Source organism: Lithobates pipiens, unplaced genomic scaffold, assembly GCF_037356315.1.
Source record: "Lithobates pipiens isolate NorthernLeopardFrog02 unplaced genomic scaffold, aLitPip1_a1.2 Scaffold_16, whole genome shotgun sequence".
Taxonomy (NCBI): domain Eukaryota; kingdom Metazoa; phylum Chordata; class Amphibia; order Anura; family Ranidae; genus Lithobates; species Lithobates pipiens.
In genome coordinates this window covers 256,534,847-256,559,618 of record NW_027507748.1, presented here as the reverse complement: position 1 = coordinate 256,559,618, position 24,772 = coordinate 256,534,847, and positions in this window count along the sequence as shown.

Here is a 24,772-nt window from a genome sequence, read left to right as displayed (position 1 = left end):
AACCCAACCTAATTGCAGGGGGAGATCTGTCAGACACTGGACCTTTCAGGAAGGCTGGTGGGACTTTACACTGTTGTGTTACGATCACTAAAGTGGTAACCAAATAATATAAATATAATTGAGTGCTCTGTAACCAGACACCCACATAATAATAATAAATGATAAATGAGGGGCCTATAATGCTAGAACTGGGAATCCAATACCCATACGTGACTGCACACAACACCTCACAACATCAATCAAACCAACAGAACAACCACACCCAAACATGTAAACTGCTCGCAAACGCCTAACTCCACACCCATCCCCCACCAATGCACACCCACAGACCCCAGCAATCCTACATAACCAACAATATAAACAAATGCACTAGAGGCCAAACAAAGGATTCCAACCAAGTACAAGGGCATATGGCCCACCAGTACATGGGATACGATTCCCTACCATCCATTGCACATATATTAGGCTAAATAGAACCACAACTCACATCCTTATGTGGCCTAACTGAAGACATATTCCCATAACGCACATACCACCATATCACATAGTCTTCACATGGAACAGCACTCCAAAACATACAGCAGGGACCACACCCCCAGAAAGTCCCACAATGCCAGGGAGTGCCCTCTACCCAGTCAATAGGATCCATGCCCACTTCTTACATAACCCAGCTGCTCCACCACCACTAACAAAGGAAGTCAAAGTGACAAGCCGTCAGCCATCCACACCCCTCCAAAAACCTACAACGGAGTCCAAGCAGTCCTAGTTCAGCAGTGGGTCAACAGACCCAGAGCAATGTCCCTCCTAAATAGTCTGTCGGACTGAGCGTGACATCAGCCGGTGTCATGCGTCATCTCTAGCACGGTCCATTTGTCTGCCACCAAAGATAGTAAAATGCAGAAGGATAAGGGAGCAGCACAGCGCCACTCCTTACATCTGGTGTCCCCAGCGTAGCCCCTCCTTTACGTCAGGTGTCCCCAGCGTAGCCCCTCCTTTACGTCAGGTGTCCCCAGCGTAGCCCCTCCTTTACGTCAGGTGTCCCCAGCGTAGCCCCTCTTTTACGTCAGGTGTCCCCACCGGAAGCCCCTCCTTTACGTCAGGTGTCCCCACCGGAGCCCCTCCTTACATCTGGTGTCCCCGGCGGAGCCCCTCCATGCATCTGGTGTCCCCGGCGGTGCCCCTGTTACATCTGGTGTCCCCAGTGGAGCCCCTACTTGCATTTGGTATGCCTGCAGCGGAGTTTCTGCTGCTATTACCATACATTGTTAGTAACGGGCTGAGGTAATCAAGATAGAGGCGGAGCCGGCCGAGTGGCTACAATAGAAATTGGACTACGGTGCTGCCCACCCCCACCCCTTTCCACAACAGGTCACAACAGACCGGCAGGGGGTGGGCGTTGCTGCAGCTCAATTTCTATTATCAGCCACGCTTCCGGCTCCGCCTCTTATAGTTTCATAGTTTCATAGTTAGTAAGGTTGAATAAAGACACCAGTCCATCCAGTTCAACCTGAGTGTCTACAATTGTCCCTGTACATTGCACACTCACATCGGTCCCTACCCTCAAAGAGCCCACAATCCAAGGTCCCCATTCATATACTAGGGCCAATTTTGGACAGAAGCCAATTAGCCTACCTGCATGTCTTTGGATTGTTCTCTTGTTCTTCAGTAAAATGGCGACCGGTGGAGACATTGTCTCCGTCGCCTGCGGTCCTCAAGCGGAAGCAACAGGGAGCCGCGAAAAATCGGGGAAAAAATAATTTCCCGGGACATTTCCCGGGAAGCGCTAAAATCCGGAAAAAGGTCCAAATCCCGGGAATGTCCCTGGAAATTCAGGACAGTTGGTAAGTATGAGAGATATTGCAATCAGAGAGCATGCTGGAGCATGGCTATGAGGGTGAACATATGCAGAGGTATTGCAATAAAACGACGTGCTGGCGCATGGCCATGAGGGTATATATACAGAGATATTGCCATCAGACAGCATGCTGGAGTAGGCCATGAGGGTGGACATAATACACAGCTACTTACCATACGCTCCACCAAATACACCACATTTGACTTCTCTCGCTTAGACCTGGCGGGGGAAGTTATGCAATGCCTGGCTCCGCCCACAGAAATTTACCTTAAACAACCCTTAACAACTGACACGCACAATATATTGCTGCATGAGAAAATGTGGCAGTTACTGCACAATCAAAAGAATACCGCTGTTGTAAATTTCTTAGTGAATTGAACTTTCACAACTGATGTACCACATGTGATATTTTACCACATTTTATTTGCTGTTATTTAACTATTAATTGCTCCCATAGTCTTTTATCAGCTGTTTTTGACAGGGGTGTTGACTAGTGGGTTTAAAGAGGAGTTTTTAAGGTGCAAAAATGCTCCAGCTCTGTTCCTGACAGACTCCATGGCAGCAACGTGTGGGTTAAGTCCCGCCTCCATTATCCTATAGGACACTACTCCCATAAATCTTTGCTCCCTGCCCATGGCCGTGTTCTCTTTTTGTCCTCCTCCGAAGGACCTAGTGGTTGTCTTTCTACCCGAAGATCTGTCATTCCCACGATCGAGGTTGGCCGATCTGCGACTCTGGGTCTGGAAAGTCGCATTACTCTGCTAAGCCCTAGCTATTAGCAGGGTATGGAGTGGGCAGTGGAAGAGGCGCTGAGAAGAAGCCAGTGTCCTGGCAACTGGCAGACAGGCTGCGCACTGGTCAGACAGCCAGCTACTAGCAGACCTGTTTGCCTCTGGAAAGTCTGGTGTCATCCTATCTTACCTTCGGCCTGGGTGTTCGATCATGGTGGGAGTGGTGAAAGGTTTCTTGTTCTTCTTGGCAGCAGTTTTTTATTTTCCTTATCTGTTTGTTTTTTCCTGTTTTTGTGCTGTTTGTTTTTTTGTGCAGGCATGGCGGCTGGTTCTTCCTGCATTCCAGCCGCCGTTTCACTTCCGGTTTTCATTCTTGGCCGTACTGCGCATGCGCGAGTGCGGTACGAGATTGATGCTTGGTTTCGTGCATGTGCAATAGCGGCAAAATGACTCTATTCGTGCACGGGCACGGCGGTGACATCCTCGGGGGCTCGCTATTTAAACTGGGGAATTAGCCTGCAAGCCTTTGGAATGCTTGCCGGCTATTGCGGTGAATTCCCCCTGCCCCTGTGTTGCAGCTACTGGTAAGTGGCATTCTGGGAGTTATGTCTTCCCTGCCCCTTGCATTGAACCCTTTGTAATTTTTTAAGCGCAAATGGATATCGTTGAGGACACAGATTCTCTACCGACTGTCTGTGGCCAGCCCTCTCATAAAAGTTATTTGGAGTGTTGTCCTTTCCACCTGAGGGATCTGTGATTAGGGGGGGGTGTGTATCTGGTTTGTTACTTTTTTTTTTCCTGATGTCTTGTTTCCTGTGGTCTCTTTTTTTTTCTTTTTCTTGTTTTTATTCAGCCATTCCAGGTCAGAACAGCTTTGCAGCTCTCACAGAGGGATTGACTCTTCTAAGTCGCATCACCGGCACTCCTCTTCCAAATCGAAGCATTAGGCCGCATACACACGGGCGGACTGTTCGCCCAACTTTGTTCGTCAAACAATCCGACAAACAGTCCGCTCAAAATTTGCATGAACGGACTTGACCACACACGATGAACGAACAGTCCGCTGAAAGCGTGCGCGATGACGTGAACGGCACGTACGACGGGACGAAAAATACAACGTCCAATACACTGCAATGCAACCTTCGCCGTGTAAATCCTTTCTGAGCATGCGCGAAACTTAGTTTGTCGAACAAGCCTACACACGAGCGGACTGTCCGCTCAAACCAAGTTTCAGCGGACTGTCTTACGGGAATTCCGAAAAACTTTGTTCGTCAGACTGTCCGCTGAAACTGTCCGCTGAAGCCCACACACGAGCGGACTGTCCACTGAAACACTGTTCAGCGGACAAAGTTGGGCGAACAGTCCGCCCGTGTGTACGCGGCCTTACGGTTCTTCCTCAAGATCAGGACACCGTAGTGAGGAACGATCGCATTCCTCGAAGGCACACTCCAGTCACTCAGCTAGTGCCTGCTGGGGTGTAGAGTTCATGTCCCTGCAGGGAAATCTTTGTGTGATATCTGCTATGCCAAGGCTTCTAAGGAAAGGGGAGATGCGGACCAGCAATTTAAATCCCTGGTGGAAAGGATTGTTAAGGAGTCCCTTAGAAATATTGATGACCAGTCCTATGTTCCTCCTGCAGAGCCTTCACGTTCTCCAGGGAGGGAGATTCAGTTGCAGGATACTTGGGAATCCTCTGTGCATAGCCACCCTTCGGTTGCTATATCTGACAGTGACTCTGACAAAGATAACCCATGTGTGGGATTTGATTTTGCTCTGCTTCCTCCTTTGGTCAGAGCTATTAGAGAAACACTGAATTGGGAAGATCCGGTGGCTGCCCCTTCCAAACTGAGAAAATTCTTTAAGCAGTTAAAGAAGGAACAGGTTAATTTTCCATTTATCTCCGAACTTGGCAAGATCATCACAGATGAATGGGGCAAGGTGGAGAAGAAAAATTCCATGCTGTCTAAAGTTTCAAAACTCTATCCTTTCAAGGAGGAAGAGGTGAAGCATTTGGAGTCAGCCCCGTTGGTGGATGCAGCAGTTATGAGGCTGGTGAAACATGTGACATTTCCCTTAGAGGATACTATTTCTTTTAAGAATGTTCTGGACAGGCGGATTGATGCCGATCTGAAGAGGGTATACCTTACAGCAGGTATAGCCTATAAGCCAGCGTTGGCTTTGGCCGCTATGTCCAAAGCAATGGAGGTATGGATGGATAATGCAGACGAGACTCTCAGGAATATCTCGGAAGATACCAAGAGGTCGCCTATCCAGGAGTTGAGGCTGGCTTCTGCCTTTCTTGGGGAGCCCTCTATTGACATCATAGGCCTGGCGGCTCGGGTGATGCTTTCTTCCGTCACTACCAAGTGGGCTCTGTGGCTCCGTCCCTGGCTGGCTGACCCAGCTTTGAAACAAGTATGGTGCTGAATCCCCTTTTGAGGGGTCCTCCCTTTTCGGCAATAAATTAGATGAAGCTATTACCCGAGCCACTGGTGGGAAGTCGGGGTTCCTTCCCCAAGATCGGCATCTGCAAGGCCAGAGAAGGTCTTTTCCAAAGAGACAGTACCAGGAACGAGCTAGGGAAGCTTGCAGTTATAGACCAGGCCGTGAATTCTCCAGGTCCTTGAAGTCAAGACAATCTTCCTTTTAAGAAATCTACAAAAAGTGATTCAAAAGGAGAGAGGGAGCCGACCAAATCCTTTTTGAGGTTGGGCCCACTCACAGGTCAGGTGGGGACATCCACTTTTGTCATGTCTGGGCCACCTCAATTCAAGACTTCTGGACTGTCAAGACGGTCTCTTCAGGTCATGCTTGGACCTTCAAAGAAACTCCCAGACTCAGGTGGGTCCCCACTTCTCTTCCGGCTGCAGAAGAAAAAAGGCTAATTCTTCTAGCCTACGTGGAATCTTTGTTGGCTCAAGGCACTGTTATCCATGTTCCAGTCAACCTGCGAGGCATGGGAATCGACTTTCCTCTTTTTATGTTCCAGAAGAAGAGTGGGGCCTGGAGGCCGGTTATAGATCTAACTTACTTGGACCGTTTTTAAAAAGAAGAAAAGTTCAAGATGGAAACGTTATCCACAATTCAACAATAAATATTGATGATTGAACATTTCCAGAATAGACACTGTCTCAAATCCCTGGTAATGCTAAAAGAGAGGGGGGAGAAAAGAGAAAAGTCTCTTTTTAAAGAAGAATGGGATTTTAATTGAGACAAGGTCTATTGATAGGATAGGCACATAAGACACCAATTTTTTTAAAAAAAGATATACATTTATTAAGCGTATCAAAAACATATAAAAATGCATATTCATAGCGTATTTTTTCAAAATACATATTCAACAGTGAGTTCAAGCAGGAGACTGGATGGTCTCCATAGACCTCAAGGACGCCTATTTTCATGTTCCCATTGCAGAAAATTTCCAGCAGCTTCTCCGTGGACAAGCTCCATTTTCAATTCACGTGCCTTCCCTTTGGGCTATCAACTTCTCTGCGTGTATTTTCAAAAGTACGGTTGACAGTGGTGGCTCTTCTGAGGACCAAAGGGATTTGTCTACATCACTACTTAGACGAGCTTCTGCTGTTGGCTCAAGACAAGGAACAACTCCTAGTACACAGAGGGCAGGTCATGTCCACCCTACAGGAATTCAGGTGGATCTTGAACTTGGAGAAGAGTCAGCTAGACCCGTCTCAGTCCCTGGTGTTTTTAGGGGCCCTATTCAACACAGTCAACACCATCTCCTTACCAGAAGAGAAGATGTCAGTAGTCAGGGACAGAATCTGTCCGACCCTCTCTGCCTCTCATCTCCAGTGCTTGAAAATTATAGGCACTATGGTGGCGACAATTCCAATGGTGAGGTGGGTGCAGTGGAGGATGAGGCCCTTTCAGAATGGTTTCCTTCGTCAATGGTCAGGCAGCAAAGCCCAGCTGATTCAGATCACCTCATCCATGAGGAATTCCCCAACAGGAAAATCATTGCAACTGACATTCCATTCTTCCCATCTCGTGGGTAACTATAACGATGGTGTAAGGTGCGCCCCCTCCTTAGCTCGAGCTGGACTTTAGTGATCACTGGAAAGCCCTTTCAATCGATTGGGTAAAATCAATTACACGAGTTGAGGATTATCATGACTACGTTCTTTTACTTCCTGTATACTACTTTTATGTGCTTCAAACATTGCGTTGTCAGCCAATCAGGATTAGACAAGACATTCAAGACATTTGACCAATCATGAAACATTGACATTTAGAGCGTCATACATTAAGCAGAATTTTTAGGGGAATGTTTGATAAAAGGTCTCCAGACACATATTTATAAAAATATATTTCATGACCTTAAAATAAAACCACATAACTTAATTTCACCTTATGAATATTTCCTACTTCCTATAAATTCTAACAGCTAGCTCTAACCACAAATACATCCTGTTTCTTGCAGACTTCAGAAGTAACTTGCAAAGCATGGTGTTTCACTAAACTTCAGTAAATATCTGTTCAAGCAGAGTCTAAATGTAATAGGAAGAGTATAAACTTAAACTTGACTCTCCGTACCCTTACAATCCCTCCTCTGATCATGAAGGACGAAGTCCTTTCTTGATCATTCTCAGAACCACCTATGTTCTGAGTAGAACATAGCCATGGCTGTGTCTGGGTCTGAAGTGGAAGGTTTGATTTTGGTAATTCTACCCATTTAGACAAAATACAATCTTAATGGTGGCATAAATTGCAATTCCCAGGATAAGTATGATGATGAGGATCATTTTGCCCTTTCATCATTGTGTCCCTTTTTTATTTGTTGCTAACAATATGATTGCTGCTATATTACATGTCCCATCCCTCCTCTGGATGTGATACTCAGTAACTGCTGCAGCTTGTGCTTTTGACATTTTATCTCCTGTCTATATACAGCAGGGATAATTATAACTCATTCCTGTAAATGTTGATCTACCCCTGACCCCTATACTGTTATTCCTACTCATTCTGCATGAAGATGTAAGCCAGCACCCAAAAACAGTTAATAAGAATACCTTCATGGTTAATGCAATTGACAAAATAAGAATAATTTTAACATTGCACCTTCTGGGCTTTGTGAATTGGGGCTTGGGGGACCCTAGAAGGAAGGCAGCTTGGCTGTGGGACAAAGTGGGTCTGTGGGGCTGGAGGGGAGAGGGGCAGGGAGTGTTGGGATCTGAGTCTCTTCAGATCCGAATGGAGGAGGGGGTGGGAGGGAGTGGTTGGGTCAGTGTCACTTCGGATCCGTTTGTTCCTTGCTTTGGGTCCATCTCTGGTTCTTGCTGCTGTGGCACTTTCTTTATCCTTGATGCGTGGATCCATTGCGGGCTTTGCTCAGTCAGAATTGCTGTCTTGGAGACCTTGAGGACTTCAAATGGACCTTGGAAGACGGGACCTGGTTGCTTGCGGACTGCAAGTTGTTTGATCAACACTTTGTCTCCTGGTATGAAGGGGTGCCTGGGCTCTGTGGAAAGAGGAGGGAAAGTGCCAGCAACCTTATCATAGTTTTCAGTAAGGCTACTTGCCAAATGTTTCACGTGCTCTTCCTGTAAGAAATATAAGTTAGACTCCTCACCTATTTTAGGGGCTTTTGTGCTGGCCTACCCATTAGGATTTCAAAGGTAGAGAGACCTGTCCTGGCATGTCCTTATCTGGAAGAGTACCCCTGGCAAGAAATGAAGCCAGTTCTTCATAGTACCCTGTGTGGCCTTCCTTAGCTTGTCCTTAATGTTCCTGTTCATCCTTTCCACTACTCCTGCACTCTGTGGATGGTAAGGAATGTGGAGCTTCCATTGTATCCCCAAAACTTTCACTAACTCTTGGGTGAGTTTTGCTGTGAAAGCTGGCCCCTGGTCAGAGTATATGGTAGCAGGTAAACCAAACCTACTGATCCAATGATTGATTATACATTTAGTAGCTATCCCTGCGGTCTCTCCTGTAACAAGAAATCTATCTGTATATCTTGCAGGGGACCCAAAGGGGATGGGAGATGTCCATGTAAACCATATTTTGGACCTTGAACATTGTTTTGTGCACAGGTGAGACATGAGTCCACTAGCTAACTGACCAGAGAATGTGCTTTCTGTGTGCAAAAGCTTTGGTTATACAGTTGTAAAATGGGCTTTTTTCCTATGTGTCCAGGACCATGAAGGTATGAAAGGATTAAGGGAGCAACAGCTTCTGGGAGTCTGGAACAACTTCCGTCAACAAAAATGTCTAGAAATTCAGGGTTGGGAGTGTCAGTGAGGTCTGGTCTTGGTGAAGTTGTATTAGTCAATTCTTTAGAACAGTCATGGGTGGGAGTGACTGCAATAGGCAGTCTAAGTAAGGACTGTGACAATTTAACTGCTGGGGTAGTTTCAGAGCATGATTTGACTATGAGTCTGTGTGTGTTTAATAACACAAACTCATAACCACTGGATCTCTGAGCTGTCATGTGTTGAGTTGTCATGTTTTGTAGAAGATGCACTACTGTGTGTGTGGTATACAGAGTGGTGTCAGTGCCGAGAGTAATTTTTGATGCTTTCTTTACGGTCATAGCACAAGCAGGCATGCCCTGGACTTGAATTGGTAGTTTGTTTTGTTTTTTGGAAGGTAGGCCACGGGGCGGTAGTGAGTACCGTGCATTTGCGCTAGAACCGCAGCAAATGCAGGGCCCCTGACTACACAGTATAGTACGAAGGATTTTCTGTAATCTGGCAAGCCCAGTGCTGGGGTAGTGGCCAAAGACTGTAACAAAGAGTTAAAAGCTTGTGTCATTTCCTCAGTATATGTGACCTGTTTTGGGGCAGTCAATGCAGTGGCAGGGCATAGGACTGAGTCATAAAAAGAACAGTCTGGGATCCATTGCCTACAGTAGACGATAGAGCCGAGGAAGGAAAGGAGCGCTGCCTTATCCTTCGGGGGACCGAGACAGGTCAGGGTTTTGACTCGTTCAGGGGACACCTGTCGTGTCCCGCCAGAGATAATACATCCTAGGTATTCCACCTTGTCCCTGCACCACTGGATCTTTTTCTGAGACGCCAAGTGGCCCTTGAGAAACGGGCGATTCATCAGGCTTTTCAAAGTCTGTTGCACACTGTGTCCCGCTCTCACTACACAACAGTAGGTCATCTACATACTGTAGTAGGACAGATCCCTGGGATGATACCCATCCAAGGTGACTTTCAAAACCATTGAAAAGGCTGCCGGACTGTCCACACATGGGTCCCAGGTAAAAAGGGAAGATTTCCTGAAAATCCTCATGTACATCAATGCTAAAAAAAAACATTGGATAAGTCTAGTACCGTGTAAGTGGTGGATGTGGCAGAAATTTTTAAGATCCCAGTAATGTCTGAAACTAAAGGTGGAAGGGGCTGTATGCATTTGTTTATTCCCCTTAGGTCCTGCACCACCCTCCGCTCCCCACTGGCCTTTCTGACAGGATTTATGGGGGTATTCCAGGGACTAATGATGGGTTTATGGATTCCCCTTTGTAAATACTCTTCAATTTGTGGCTGTATACTCTGTAGTTTTTAGTGTGTATTGTTTTTGAAAGAAGGGTGTAATGTTAGGTTTAAAAGTAGGGACATATATGGAGTGCATTTGATATGTCCTACATCTGTCTTGGACTTCGCCCAAATTGGGCGAGTCTCCAGGGGGGCTGGTATGGACATGAAGTAAAATGTCAGGTCCCTTCGCTTAGGCATAGTTAAGTCACAGTTGTGGAAAATTTTAGATGTATTTATTATATGTATTGTCATAAGAGTCCTCCTGTGTTCATTCTCCCCCAGCCCGCTCTAAAAGAGCTGACTGGGGCAGACTGACGCTGGTTGAGATCCGTTAGGTAGTGGATAATATCTTGGGCTTGGAAAAAAGGTGTTTGTGGAGTGGGGGTATGTCCGCCAGCAAAAGGGCCCCTGTACATTGTACAGACGATCGTCTGGGGACACATGCTTGCTCTGTGGGCATTGGTTGTGTGCGGATGTGTGCACATTGTCTCTGCTTTGTCTGATCAGCACATGGAGATAGGCAGTGCACATCTGTAGATAGCTTTCCATTCACAAGAGATGTAGAATAATCCAAGTATACATTGTTCTCTGGAACAATGTATATATTAAGGATTTCTATCAACGGAATTATAGTCATCGTTCATTGGTTTTGTATGGTTTCCATCACTGAAAGCATTTAGACAGTTTGTGTCACTGACTATTTGAATGAATGTATACATGTCTGTGATTGGTACCTTCTATTGTATTGTATTGTCCTTATATGGGCATTCACATCCTGTTACTGCTGTGGGGTCACACCCTTTGTGGGAGGTGTTCAGCTGTTGGAGGCAAACCCTCCAGGGCGTGGCATCCAGTGGGAAAGGGAAATAAAAATCTTTGGTCAAGGTGAGCGAGGGGCTTGCTGACGATTTTGGAGAATGAAAGACTGCTGGTGATGTCTCTTTAATGGGGAACCAGAGGGGCCTGGCTGAGGAGCAGCCAGGCTGAAATGAGGATGTAGGTTGCATTGGGGATGTCTGGTCATTGGGATGAATGGGTTGGAGAAGGTAAGCCTAAAGCATTATATCATTAAGACAGAAATGGGTGCTTATTGGAAGCACAGCAGTAGATGGGGCTGCGTGCATAGAATACAGCCAAATTTCTACGACACAGTTAACTGCTTTTAGCTGTCATACCCCCTTGTAAGTCAAATTTAATGGCTATCGCCATCCTCAATGAGGACATAAGATCCCGTCCCATTAGACATAAAGGGCAATCAGTGAGGATGGCAAAACTTTGCTTGGTTAGGGGCCTATCCTGCAAGTTTGACACCTGAAGTGGTTCTACGGGGTGTTTGTCATTACCCTATGGTCTAGAGTGGAAGGGGTTACGGGTATTATTATCCCTGTACCCCGGCCAGTCCATCTGAATTAGATCCACTGAATTTCTTGGCTCTACGGGCTGCCTGTTAGTAGGTTGATTTGGATAATATTGATTTGGAGGGCGATCGGGAGTTCTACTTTCACTTTGTATGTGAGGAGGTTTCCGTTCTTGTGGATATCCCTGTTGGTGTTGGTGACCTCTTCCCTGATATCTGCCTCTGAAATCAGCTCTCCCTGGACCACCTCACAGTGGTCTATAGCCCTTCCTTTGAGGACAATCAGATTTCCAGTGGGAAGGATCCCCACAGTTAAAACACCCTTGATTGTCATAGGACTTAGGATATGACCCTCGTGGTCGGTCATTGAGAGCAGGAAACATGGCAGAAATACCAGGGGAGATTTCAGGAAGATTTTTATAATTTGTGTGACTTTAGGGTCTCCATTATTCATGGCTGTACTGACAAACAATTGTGGGCTATCAATTTCACAGGACGTGTAAATTTTAAACAACCGTGACACAATGGAATAAAAATCTTCCCCTGTTTGTTGTTTACATGCAAGCAAATCATTTATGGGCATTTCTCGTTTATATGCTTTTCTCCAGGCGGCTAGGAGTTTGTTCCAAAAGCCAGTCCAATCTTCCTCATTTTCATAAAACTTACATTCCCGTACCCAGTCTGTGACTTTCAGTTCTGCAGTGGTTTCAGGATCTACAGCAGTTATAATAACTTCCAGATCCTCTCCAGACATCCTTGCCCCTTGACAGTATCTTTTAAGAAAGCTTACAGCTGATTTGGGATCTTTTTTAGGTTTAGGACATGTTTCCTTGACCGTGCCTAGGGGCAAGGGAATGTGTACTTGGGTAGTACCCATAGTAATAAGGGTAAATTTAAGGGCTGTTACATCTGCTGACACTAATTCTGTTTCATTTACAGACTTTTGGAGAGGCATTTTAAGGTGACTAATTTTTAAAGAGAGGTCATCATCTTGTGAGTCCTCTATTTCTTCTTCCTCGCTCTCTGACCGGATAGGAGAGCGAGAATGACTTCTAGAACTATGTATGTGTATGTATTTCTGTAACATCTGTCCCATTTATTCCCATAGAGCAGCCCTCGGTGTAGTTCTCAGTGATAAAATGGGGGTCATTACATAAGGGACAGGGGGCATGCATCTAGGGGATGAGGGAACCGTTTTCTATATTCCTTCAATGTTTTAGACCATGCTTTATAACATTCAATCATGTAATCATTATTATGGGGAAATGGTGGATAATTGTACTGTTTGTGTTGCCCACAAAATTTAGTAACCTCCTCCTAATCCTCTTGGCAACAGGGGCTGTCAGTAGTTAAACCTGAAATTTGGAGAGTTTAAGCTCTGGATAGTATGTTTGCCCAAAGGGCTCAGTTCAATGTTTCCTTAATTTCCCGACACAAAATGAAATGGGGTGGGCTGTTCCAGCTTACCTCCTGGACCTCCCTTACCCAGCTGATTTCCCATGTTCAATTCTTATACTTTAACTTATAATATGACTTCTATTTATATACATCAGTTGCAGAACACACTCTTAATAATTTTGGACAAACTATAAATTGTTCACCTGTTCTGAATTCAATAATACTCCTGACACCTTTTAACAGTTAAACCTTCTTGAAACACAAAATTATTATATATATTAAACCTTAATGTTTGTATCCGTGGTGCACCTTCACGTGACAAAAGACCCTTTTCCCATCTTGTGATAATAACCACCATCAACACTAGCAACCAAATAGGTTTGAGATTATTTGTATACAAATAATAAGCCTGTTAAACACTCAGGGCAGCGTCCTGCCAACAAATACCCAGGTCAATGTCCTAACATTAATTTTAGAGGTTTCCAGTGACCAGTCCTTTGTAATTGAAAACTTAAATTTTCAATTATTTGTCTATATGCTTATGCTTGATCCCGGCCAACCTAGCGAGGATCTCAAAACTTGAAACTGCTTAACTGAGCGAGCTACCTTATTTCAAAGACAGAGACAGAGATTATATCATTGTCTTGAAAACCACAATATCTCTACATCAAGTGTTCAAGGTACAGCATCAACGAGGCAAGCTTTTCAAAAAGACTTATAAGTAATTTTAAAGAAAGCTTGCCCAGTTTAATGGCTGTACCCCACTTCTGGTACCATTTGTAAGGTGTGCCCCCCTCCTTAGCTCGAGCTGGACTTTAGTGATCACTGGAAAGCCCTTTCAATCGATTGGGTAAAATCAGACAATAACACGAGTTGAGGATTATCATGACTACGTTCTTTTACTTCCTGTATGCTACTTTTATGTGCTTCAAACATTGCATTGTCAGCCAATCGGGATTAGACAAGACATTCAAGACATTTGACCAATCATGAAACATTGACATCTAGAGCGCCATACATTAAGCAGAATTTTTAGGGGAATTTTTGATAAAAGGTCTCCAGACACATATTTTATAAAAATATATTTCATGACCTTAAAATAAAACCACATAACTTAATTTCACCTTATGAATATTTCCTACTTCCTATAAATTCTAACAGCTAGCTCTAACCACAAATGCATCCTGTTTCTTGCAGACTTCAGAAGTAACTTGCAAAGCATGGTGTTTCACTAAACGTCAGTAAATATCTGCTCAAGCAGAGTCTAAATATAATAAGAAGAGTATAAACTTAAACTTGACTCTCCCTACCCACCTGCCTGGCGGAAGTGGCTCAGGGCACCTAGGTTCTCCCCTCCAGAAGAACGGTGTCAAACATCTTGGAGTTAAAAGCAGTCTTCCAGGCTCTTCTATCCTTTTGTCATCTGATTTCAGGAGCCTCGGTCCTACTCAGACTAGACAATATCACAGCAGTGGTATAAACAAGAAGGCAAGGGGGTACCCGAAGTCTATCCCTTCTCCAGGAGGTGGAACCGATCATGACCTGGGCTCAGAGGAACCTGAAAGATCTGACAGCAACATATGTCCCGGGGGTTCAGAATGTCCAGGCAGACTTCCTTTACCGAATACTTCTAAACAATGAGTGGTCTCTCCACGAGGAAGTATTCAATTGGATCCTAACGTTGGGGCTCTCCCCAGAAGTCAACGTGTTTGCCTCCCCCTGCGACAAGAAACTGGCAAGGTACTATTCAAGGTACAGGGATCCTCAAGCCTATGGGGTGGACTCCTTGATGGAGAAATGGTGATTCCACAGGGCCTATGCCTTCCCACCAACTCCCATCATTCTTCAGTTCCTGAGGAGACTCAGGTCAGAGACAGCAGAAGTGATATCCATAATTCCCTATTGGCCCAACAGGCCTTGGTTTCTGCTTGTGACGCTCCTCAGTGTCAGGGATCCGATTCCTTTACCATCCAGACCAGACCTTCTGTCTCAGGGGTCGAGATTACATCCTTGCCCGGATCACCTGTGCCTAAAGGCTTGGTTTTTGAAAGGGGAAGGTTGGAGGCATTAGGCTGCCCTGAAGAGGTTATTCCCACTCTCCTTAGTGCATGAAGAAGTAGTACCAATCGGGTATAGGAGAGAATTTGGGCGAAGTTTACAAGTGACATGTCTTCAAGGTCTAGTTCTTGTAATACCCTGACAGTTTGGGATGTTTTAAGTTTCTTGCAGTCAGGATTGGATATCTCTATTTCTGTTAGTTCTTTTTGTGTCCAGGTGTCAGCAATTTCAGCATTCTCTGGAGTCGCATGGGCCAATCATCCTTTGGTCCAACAATTTTTCAAAGGAGCAGTTAAGCTTAGGCCACAGAGGAAACCTTAAATTTGGTGCCAAAGAAGATCACCAATGGTAAAAATTACTAAGGTACTAGCAGCGCTTTAACCACTTGCCGACCGCCGCACGACGATATACGTCGGCAGAATGGCACGGGCAGGCATATGGGCGTATATATAAGTCCCTGCCTGCCCGCGGGTGGGGGGCCCGATCGGGCCCCCCCCCCGCTGCCTGCGGCGGTCGGCATTCCTTCGAGAGCGATCCGGGATGAGGGGGCGGCCATTCATTCATGGCCACCCCCTCGCGATCGCTCCCGACGAATAGAAATCCCCCGTGACATCACTTCCTCTCCTGTAATGTAAACACAGGAGAGGAAGTGATGTATTCTCTCCTCCGTGTCGGTATTTTTCGTTCCGACACGGAGGAGAGCGGATCGGTGAGTTGCACCAACACTCTACACACACAGTAGAACATGCCAGGCACACTCACAACCCCCCTTTACCCCCCGATCACCCCCCCAATTACCCCTGCCCCCCAGTCACAGTGACACCAATGTCATTTTTTTATTTTTTTTGCATTGGTGTCATTTGTGACTGTAATAACTGTTAGGGCAGTTAGAGTTAGCCCCCTTTAGTTCTAATGTACCCCCCTAACCCCCCCAATAAAGGTTTAACCCCGTGATCACCCCCCGTCGCCAGTGTCACTAAGGCTGGGTTCACATTGCAGCGGTTTATGAGAACGAATGTGATTCGCACCGCACTGCAGTGCAAATCACATCCGATCTCTGTGCGATTCGAGTTCAGCCATTCGCCGCACCCGCCACACCCGCCGCACCTGCCGCAAATTCGCACGGGACCCTTTTTTTGGCCCGCAGCAGAATCGGATCGCACCATGCGATCCGAGCTTGCATTTCGCAGAATCGGATCACACCATGCGATCCGAGTTTGCAGATCGCACTGCGATATGCGAACTGATCTGGGGGTGTCAGTAACATTTCACTGACACTCCCAGCAGTTCGCATAGGGCAGTGTGAACTGCCGCCGGGAGGCATGCGATGCGGGAACCCGCCGCGGATTCGCGGCGTTTCCGCATCGCTCCAGTGTGAACCCAGCCTAATAAGCGATCATTTTTCTGATCGCCGTATTAGTGTCACAGGTGACGCTAGTTAGGCAGGTAGGTATTTAGGTTCGCCGCAGCTTTTTATAGCGCCAGGGACCCCCATATACTACCGCATAAAGCCCCCTGATTGCCCCCTAGTTAACCCTTTCACCTGTGATCACCATATAACTGTTACAGGTGACGCTGGTTGGTTAGTTATTTTTTTATAGTTTCAGGGCACCCGCCATTTATTACCTAATAAAGGTTTAACCCCCTGATCACCCGGCGGGTGTCATTTGTGACTAATAACTGTTAGGGCAGTTAGGGTTAGCCCCCTTTAGTTCTAAGGTACCCCCCTAACCCCCCCAATAAAGGTTTAACCCCGTGATCACCCCCCGTCGCCAGTGTCACTAAGGCTGGGTTCACATTGCAGCGGTTTATGAGAACGGATGTGATTCGCACCGCACTGCAGTGCAAATCACATCCGATCTCTGTGCGATTCGAGTTCAGCCATTCGCCGCACCCGCCGCACCCGCCGCAAATTCGCACGGGACCCTTTTTTTGGCCCGCAGCAGAATCGGATCGCATGGGTGTTCACACCATGCGATCCGAGTTTGCAGATCGCACTGCGATATGCGAACTGATCTGGGGGTGTCAGTAACATTTCACTGACACTCCCAGCAGTTCGCATAGGGCAGTGTGAACTGCCGCCGGGAGGCATGCGATGCGGGAACCCGCCGCGCATTCGTGGCGTTCCCGCATCGCTCCAGTGTGAACCCAGCCTAATAAGCGATCGTTTTTCTGATCGCTGTATTAGTGTCACAGGTGACGCTAGTTAGGCAGGTAGGTATTTAGGTTCGCCGCAGCTTTTTATAGCGCCAGGGACCCCCATATACTACCGCATAAAGCCCCCTGATTGCCCCCTAGTTAACCCTTTCACCAGTGATCACCATATAACTGTTACAGGTGATGCTGGTTGGTTAGTTATTTTTTTATAGTTTCAGGGCACCCGCCATTTATTACCTAGTCTCACTAGTGTACCCCTAAATTTAGGGGTGTCTACTTTCCAAAATGGGGTCATTTGGGGGGGGGTTTGTGCCATCTTGGCATTTTATGGCCTTCAAAACTGTAACGCCCTTAGAAAGCCTGAAGGCGGTGCTTGGTTTTCGGAGCCCCGTACGCGGCTAGGCTCCCAAAAAGTCCCACATATGTGGTATCCCCGTACTCAGGAGAAGCAGCAGATTTTATTTTGGGGTGTCATTTCACATATGCCCATGGCATGCGTGAGCAATATATCATTTAGTGACAACTTTGTGAAAAAAAAAAAAAAAAAAAAGTTTGTAATTTTCCCACAACTTGTGGCAAAATATAAAATATTCCATGGACTCAACATGCCTCTCAGCAAATAGCTTGGGGTGTCTACTTTCTAAAATGGGGTCATTTGTGGGGGTTTTGTGCCATCTTGGCATTTTATGGCCTTCAAAACTGTAATAGGTAGTGAGAAGTGAACTCAAAAATTTACGCCCTTAGCCTGAAGGCGGTGCTTGGTTTTCGGGGCCCCGTACGCGGCTAGGCTCCCAAAAAATCCCACATATGTGGTATCCCCGTACTCAGGAGAAGCAGCAGAATTTATTTTGGGGTGTCATTTCACATACGCCCATAGCATGTGTGAGCAATATATCATTTAGTGACAACTTTGTGTAAAAAAAAAAAAAAATATTTTTTTTTTTGTCATTATTCAATCGCTTGAGGCAAAAAAATAAAATATTCAATGGGCTCAACATGCCTCTTATCAATTTCCTTAGGGGGTCTACTTTCCAAAATGGGGTCATTTGGGGGGGTTTTGTACTGCCCTGCCATTTTAGCACCTCAAGAAATGAGATAGGCAGTCGTAAACTAAAAGCTGCGTAAATTCCAGAAAACGTACCTTAGTTTGTAGATGTGACAACTTTTGCGCAAACCAATAAATATACAATTATTGACTTTTTTTTTACCAAAGACATGTGGCTGAATACATTTTGGCCTAAATGTATGACTAAAATTGAGTTTATTGGATTTTTCTAATAACAAAAAGTAGAAAATATCATTTTTTTTCAAAATTTGCGGTCTTTTTACGTTTATATCGCAAAAAATAAAAATCGCAGAGGCAATCAAATACCATCAAAAGAAAGCTCTATTTGTGGGAAGAAAAGGACGCAAATTTTGTTTGGGTACAACATTGCATGACCGCGCAATTACCAGTTAAAGCAGCGCAGTGCCAAAGTGTAAAAAGACCTCTGGTCATTTACCAGCAAAATGGTCCGGTCTGAAAGTGGTTAAATAACCTAAACTTGCTAAAATAAAAAACCTATCTAAAAAAAAAATAATACAAATAAAAAGGTAAATGTAAAATCAACTTACTGGGTGTATGTAAATGTCAACTTTCACAGAGTAAGAAACCTTATGGTATAAAATTGTTGTAATTCATTTCATTTGACAGAATAAATACTGTATGTTATTTTAAACTTAAAGCGGAGGTCCACCCTAGCTCATTTGGAATCCCCCCCCCCTCCGGCGCCACAATTGGCACCTTTCAGGGGGGAGGGGGGTGCAGGTACCTGTACAGTACAGGTATCTGCACCCACTTCCTGGATAGCTCTCTCGGAAAGGGGCGTAATCTACGCCCCTTTCTGCAAAGTCCCCCGCTGCCTGCTGGGAAACGCACAGATCCCAGAGGCAGCGGGTCCATCCTCATTGCGCAGCGCGACTCGCGCATGCATAGTAGGGAACCGGGAAATGAAGCCGAAAGGCTCCACTTCCTGATTCCCATACCCAAGATGGCGGCGGTAGCACCCAAGAGACTATCGAGAGATCGGCTTCGGGCGCGCTGGACAGGTAAGTGTCACTATTTTAAAAGTCAGCAGCTGCAGTATTTGTAGCTGCTGGCTTAAAAAAAAAAAACGCGCACTGCCGGCGGACTCCCGCTTTAACTCATTCCTCTATGGACCGCTATGCATCAATATTCCTTATGATCAATTAGCATGTGTCTATTCATATATTTAGTGCATTCGGTTACAGTGCTAGTGCCTTAGTAATTTTTACGATTGGTGATCTTCTTTGGCACCAAATTTAAAAATGTTGTATTAATATAGCAGCAGCTATAGTTTAGTATTCACTGTGGGCGCTGAGGGAGTGGGATTTTAGTTTTCTAATATCTTGCTCATTTGCCACAGAGGAAACCTAGGTTTCCCAAATGGGATCTTCCATTGGTTTTGGATTTCTTCTCACAACTCGGCAAATGTCTGTCAAAGAATTAACCCTTAAAACCACTTTCCTGGTAGCCATAACTACGGCAGAGAAAATTTCCGAAATTCAATCTCTAGATGCAAAGGAACCCTTTCTCACCTTTTTTCCAGATAGAGTGGTCCATATTGCAATATTAGGAACAAACCCCATGGTAACCTCTGAAAACAGTGATAAATGTATCCTCTGACAGAGTGGTACTGTGGATACAAAAAGGATAACAGTGTGCCTCGTCCTAAACTAATATGAAATAGAATAGAAGAGGGACTATGGACTTTTTAGGCACCATAACACAAAAACATTTTTTATAATAAAGAGGTTTTATTAGTTAAGTTTTTTTTTTTTTTTTTTTTTTCAAAACTTTAAAAGCTCATCACAACCAATAGTCATATTCATGTACAAAAAACTAATATATTTCCGCTACTATAACCTAACCAAGTTTCAATTTGAGGCTATAGCTATATGCTGTTCTAAACATTCCACAGTTAGATTGAAAATCCAACAAAAAGATGAAGATACAGGATTTGCGGTATAATCATAGTGTTCAAGAAGAATGGCTCAACATGTTTCGCGTGTATGCACACTTCTTCTGGAGCTTAAAGGAGCTTAAGCTTTATAACTAACGGAAGATAAAAGAGAAACCAGATCAAATAAATACATATATAATCATCCAGGTACAAAAGCATGTATTCTATAATTAAGAGATATACAAATTCAATCATTTAAGCTATACAGGTGTGTCCTGGCCAGCGAGAATCACTCAGTGTTCTTGCAACAAGAGAGCTGAACAGGGGCACTATGGGGGCGTGTATAACACAATAAGTACAAAATAAGAAAAAGTTACTGTTAATGGGCAAAACCCCCAAAACAACAGCTTTATAATGTATAAATGAATATATATATAAAAACATAAAGTTAACTTACTGAATAAGTTGCTTATAGGTGTGCAGATTTAATCACCCCAAGCATACACTAGGGGGGCTCGAAGGTGAAATAACAGTGACCATACACTGACAATGACGCTGGATCGCAACGGAATATTCAATTGTTAGAAAAAGGTCCTGAGATTGAAATAATCATCAGGGTACCAAAGATAACCTACAAAAGAGAAGATTTTTTTCTAGCCTTTTATATAGCATATACCATTCATGAAAACCAAATAGTCATGTATTGAAACAGAAATTTGTTTATCCTGTAGAGAACGTAAACGGTCCCCGTCAAAAATAAATTTATATGTCAGATTTCGCGAGAACAAATAGAGGTCCTTTATAGCTTCATATTTATCGATATATCCATTGAAGTGCAGAAACTAAGGCCCAATCTCCTCTGTTGATTTTGGTTTGAAAGTTCTGTCTGCTGACAGCGTTAAATAAATCTTTTTGTTCAGCATTTTGCCCACCTGGGTGTGTATGGCGAGTTATTTCCCATACGTTGCTGCTATGGAGTCTGTCAGGAAAATGGAAAATTCCTATCAAAATACTTACCGTAATTTTCCTTTCCTTATGGACTCCATGGCAGCAGGAGTTCCCTCCCAAATGGCTGGAGTAGGCTAGTTACCGAACACAGCCATGGGCAGGGAGCAAAGATTTATGGGAGTAGTGTCCTATAGGGTAATGGAGGCGGGACTTAACCCACACATTGCTGCCATGGAGTCCATCAGGAAAGGAAAATTACGGTAAGTATTTTGATAGGAATTTTCCATCATTCAGTGTTTATGAGCGTTTGTGAGCCATAAGCTTTTGTGGAGTATAGTTTTGCTTAAAAAATGCTAATGCAAACACGCTACAAAACACTAAAAGACGTTTTTACAGCAGCATTCTACAGCTAAAGCTAGTGGTGTTTTTATAACATCCAGTGTGCATGAGGCCTAAAATACAACATTAGCTTTTATCAACAGACCAGCATTGCCTGTATTTACTGTTACAGCAAAACAAAATATAATAAAATCGGAGATAATATTGCGCGTGGATAATTTTATCTACTTTTCAGATTGTTATATATGATTGTTTATTAAAGAAAGGAGCCCAAGGTCCCAATAGGCATAAAACCAAAACCGTACCTGCTAGTAATTTCTAAGGCCTCCAGCCACAAAACCACAGACACGGAGACAACTCGCAGGTACACATACACCAACTGGGAGTTTTACCACAGACAGGTCCCTACACCATACCTTTTTTGTGCCCATATGACCTAAAAGGACCTTGCACCCCGCCAAGTGCCACAACTGGCTCCCCAGGACACTCAAGTCACAAAACATGAAATACCCACCAAATGGAGGGTGGGAAGCTGTTCCACGCTCTTCTTCCTTCCGACTGGAGACCACCCCCTTTTTCCTTCCCCTAATCACTTGCCCCCCAAAGCTCCACCCAGCCCCCATATCCTACTTTAAACAGCCCTAAATAATGCACCTGAAAGCCCAATTGGTATTAACTCCCTGTAAATGCGAAAAAAAGTGTGGCGCTACCCTATTAACCACTTGCTTACTGGGCACTTAAACCCCCCTCCTGCCCAGACCAATTTTCAGCTTTCAGCGCTGATGCACTTTGAATGACAATTGCGCGGCCATATAACACTGCACCCAAATTTAAATTTTTATCGTTTTATTCCCACAAATAGAGCTTTCTTTTGGTGGTAATTAATTACAGCTGGGAGTTTTATTTTTTGCTAAACAAACAAAAAAAGATGCAAAAAAAAATAAAAATCATGTTTCATAGTTTGTTATAAAATTTTGCAAACAGGTAATTTTTCTCCTTCATTGAAATGCGCTGATGAGGCGGCACTGGTGGGCACTGATAGGCTGCACTGATAGGCACAGTTAAGGCGGCACTAATAGGCACAGATAAGGTGGCACGATAGGCACAGATAAGGCGGCAAAGATGGGCACAGATAAGATGGCACTGATGGGTGGCACTAAGGGGCACTGATAGGTACCACTGATAGATGGGACTGATGGGCACTGATGGGTGGCTCTGATAGGTGGCACTGCTGGACACTGATGGGCACTGGTAGATGACACTGATGGGCACGGATATGTGGCACTGGGGTGCAGCACTGTTGTTGAGGTGGCACTGGTAGGGGGCAGGAGGGCACTGATAGGTAAGAGAAAGAAAATAGATATGGCGCTATACCTTATTAAACTCACTAAAAATGGATATCATAAAAATGTACAAATTTTCCAGCTTGCTGACTAATTTAAAGGAGGGCACTGATAAGCTGGCCGTGATCGGGACTGATGCCACGATCACGGCCGCCAGTGATTGGCTTTTTTTTTTCTCGCACTATCAGCGCGAGAAGGAAAAATAGCGGATTACCGGCTCTGTTGTGTAACATAATCAGCTGTCATTGGCTGACAGCTGATCACGTGGTAAGGGGTCGGGATCGACCCCTTGCTCCGATCCTTGATCAGGCGAGTCTCATAGACTCGCTGATCACAGAGCGTGCCGCGCAAGCCCTTCAGGGGGCGCGCAGGCCACTCGTGCACGGGACGACGTCAATAGACGTAGTCCTGGCAAAGCAGGTCCGTGCTGTAGCCGTCATTCGGCTATAGCGCGGATCTCTAGTGGTTAATAATCAGTATTTTGTGAATAGTGGTGGAACTCTCCTCCACCTAGGAAAATCAATATACCATCCAAACACTTAAATATTTAAAAAATACAATGTAAAAACTCTTCATACATTATACTCAATTAAATACTAGTGAAAACACTTAGCCCTTGTACACACGATCGGAGATTCCGTCGGAATATTCCGACTGTGTGTGGTCTGCATTGGACTGTTTCCGTCGGAATATCCGTCGGACCAACTTTTCCAACTTGCCGGAAATATTTTCCGACAAAATGCTCCGATCGGACATACTACGATCATGTGTAGCCTACTCCGACGGACAAGGTGCCACGCGTGCTCACAATAAAATTCTGACACGGAAGCACTGCTCGTAATCGATATAGCACATTCGTCACGCTGCAATGTTAAATTCTTTCATGAAGCGCATTCTCTTGTTCTTTACAATGCTACAAGAAGGAACTTCTTTAGATGCTCATCGTCGCACACACTTCTCCCGAACGTATTTTCTGACTCCTTTTTTTTTTTTTTTTTTTTAACTAATTTCGGCAATACAATTTTTGAATTCGTCACATCTACACAATTTTATATTTTGTTTATTCTTTTTTGGCTGCATTTTTTTTTTTTTCCTAAACATCTCCTTTTTTGACAGTTTGCTCATCTTTCCATTTTTTGGGGTGTGTTTTGTGTGTAAACTTACCACAACAACATTATTATATTTTTTATATTTTCTTTTTTAATCTACAGGAGGTTGTTTAGTGTTGGTACCCCTTGTTATTCATTTCACTTTGTTTTCTTGAAATGTACCTGCCTGCTCACAAATAAACTGGCCTTTTTGAAGTAAAACACATACGAAAGTATTTCTTCAAACAAAAAAAACTTTTATTTAGGTGTCAGTAACAAATAAAGAGGGAGGCAGCGATGGACAAACTGGGGAGATTAGCGAAGCCTTTGGCCCCAAGGGGAACACATCAACTATTTAAACGCAAAACTTGGTGGCCTGAGGAGTACATGTCTGAGGGAGACAAGTCTGGTCCTGAAGTCCATGAAACCCGGAACAGCAGCAGATGACATCTATGTTCCTAGGCTGTGGTACTAAAACAGGCTCCATCTTCTGTCAGACCAGACTGAACCCAGGTCATCACTCTCTTCCTTCCATGCTTCCTTCCAGGCTGTGTCTGTGGTGCTGGAGGTGTGGCAGAAGGAGGAGGAGGAGGGGCATGGGCCAAAACCACACAAGTGTGTTTCTTGTGTCATTTGGCCCAACAGACCCTTGTTGAGGGTGTGTATAATAACCTCCTCACAAGAGCTGTTGCCCCTCCTCCATTTTCTCAAGCTTGCATGCAACCAAGGCGGCAAAGGCCTCTTGATAGGTGGGTTTTTTTGCTTGGAGGGCCGCTGATGCCACCCCAATCAGCCTCAGGGCCGACTCCTCAACATCCCCCCCCCTTTCTCGCCCTTTTGCATGGAAGGCGGAGGGGAGGGACCTGGCATTCTGTGCAGCTCCTTTGTTCGCCCACCACCTGACTGCTGCTTATCCCCGCCTCCTCCTGGCTGCCACTTTCCGCAGCCACCTCCTGGCTGCTGCATTCCACACCCTCCTGTTCCTGGCTGAGTTCTTCCTGTGTATGAAAAAGGGACATAGTTTTAGTTTTTG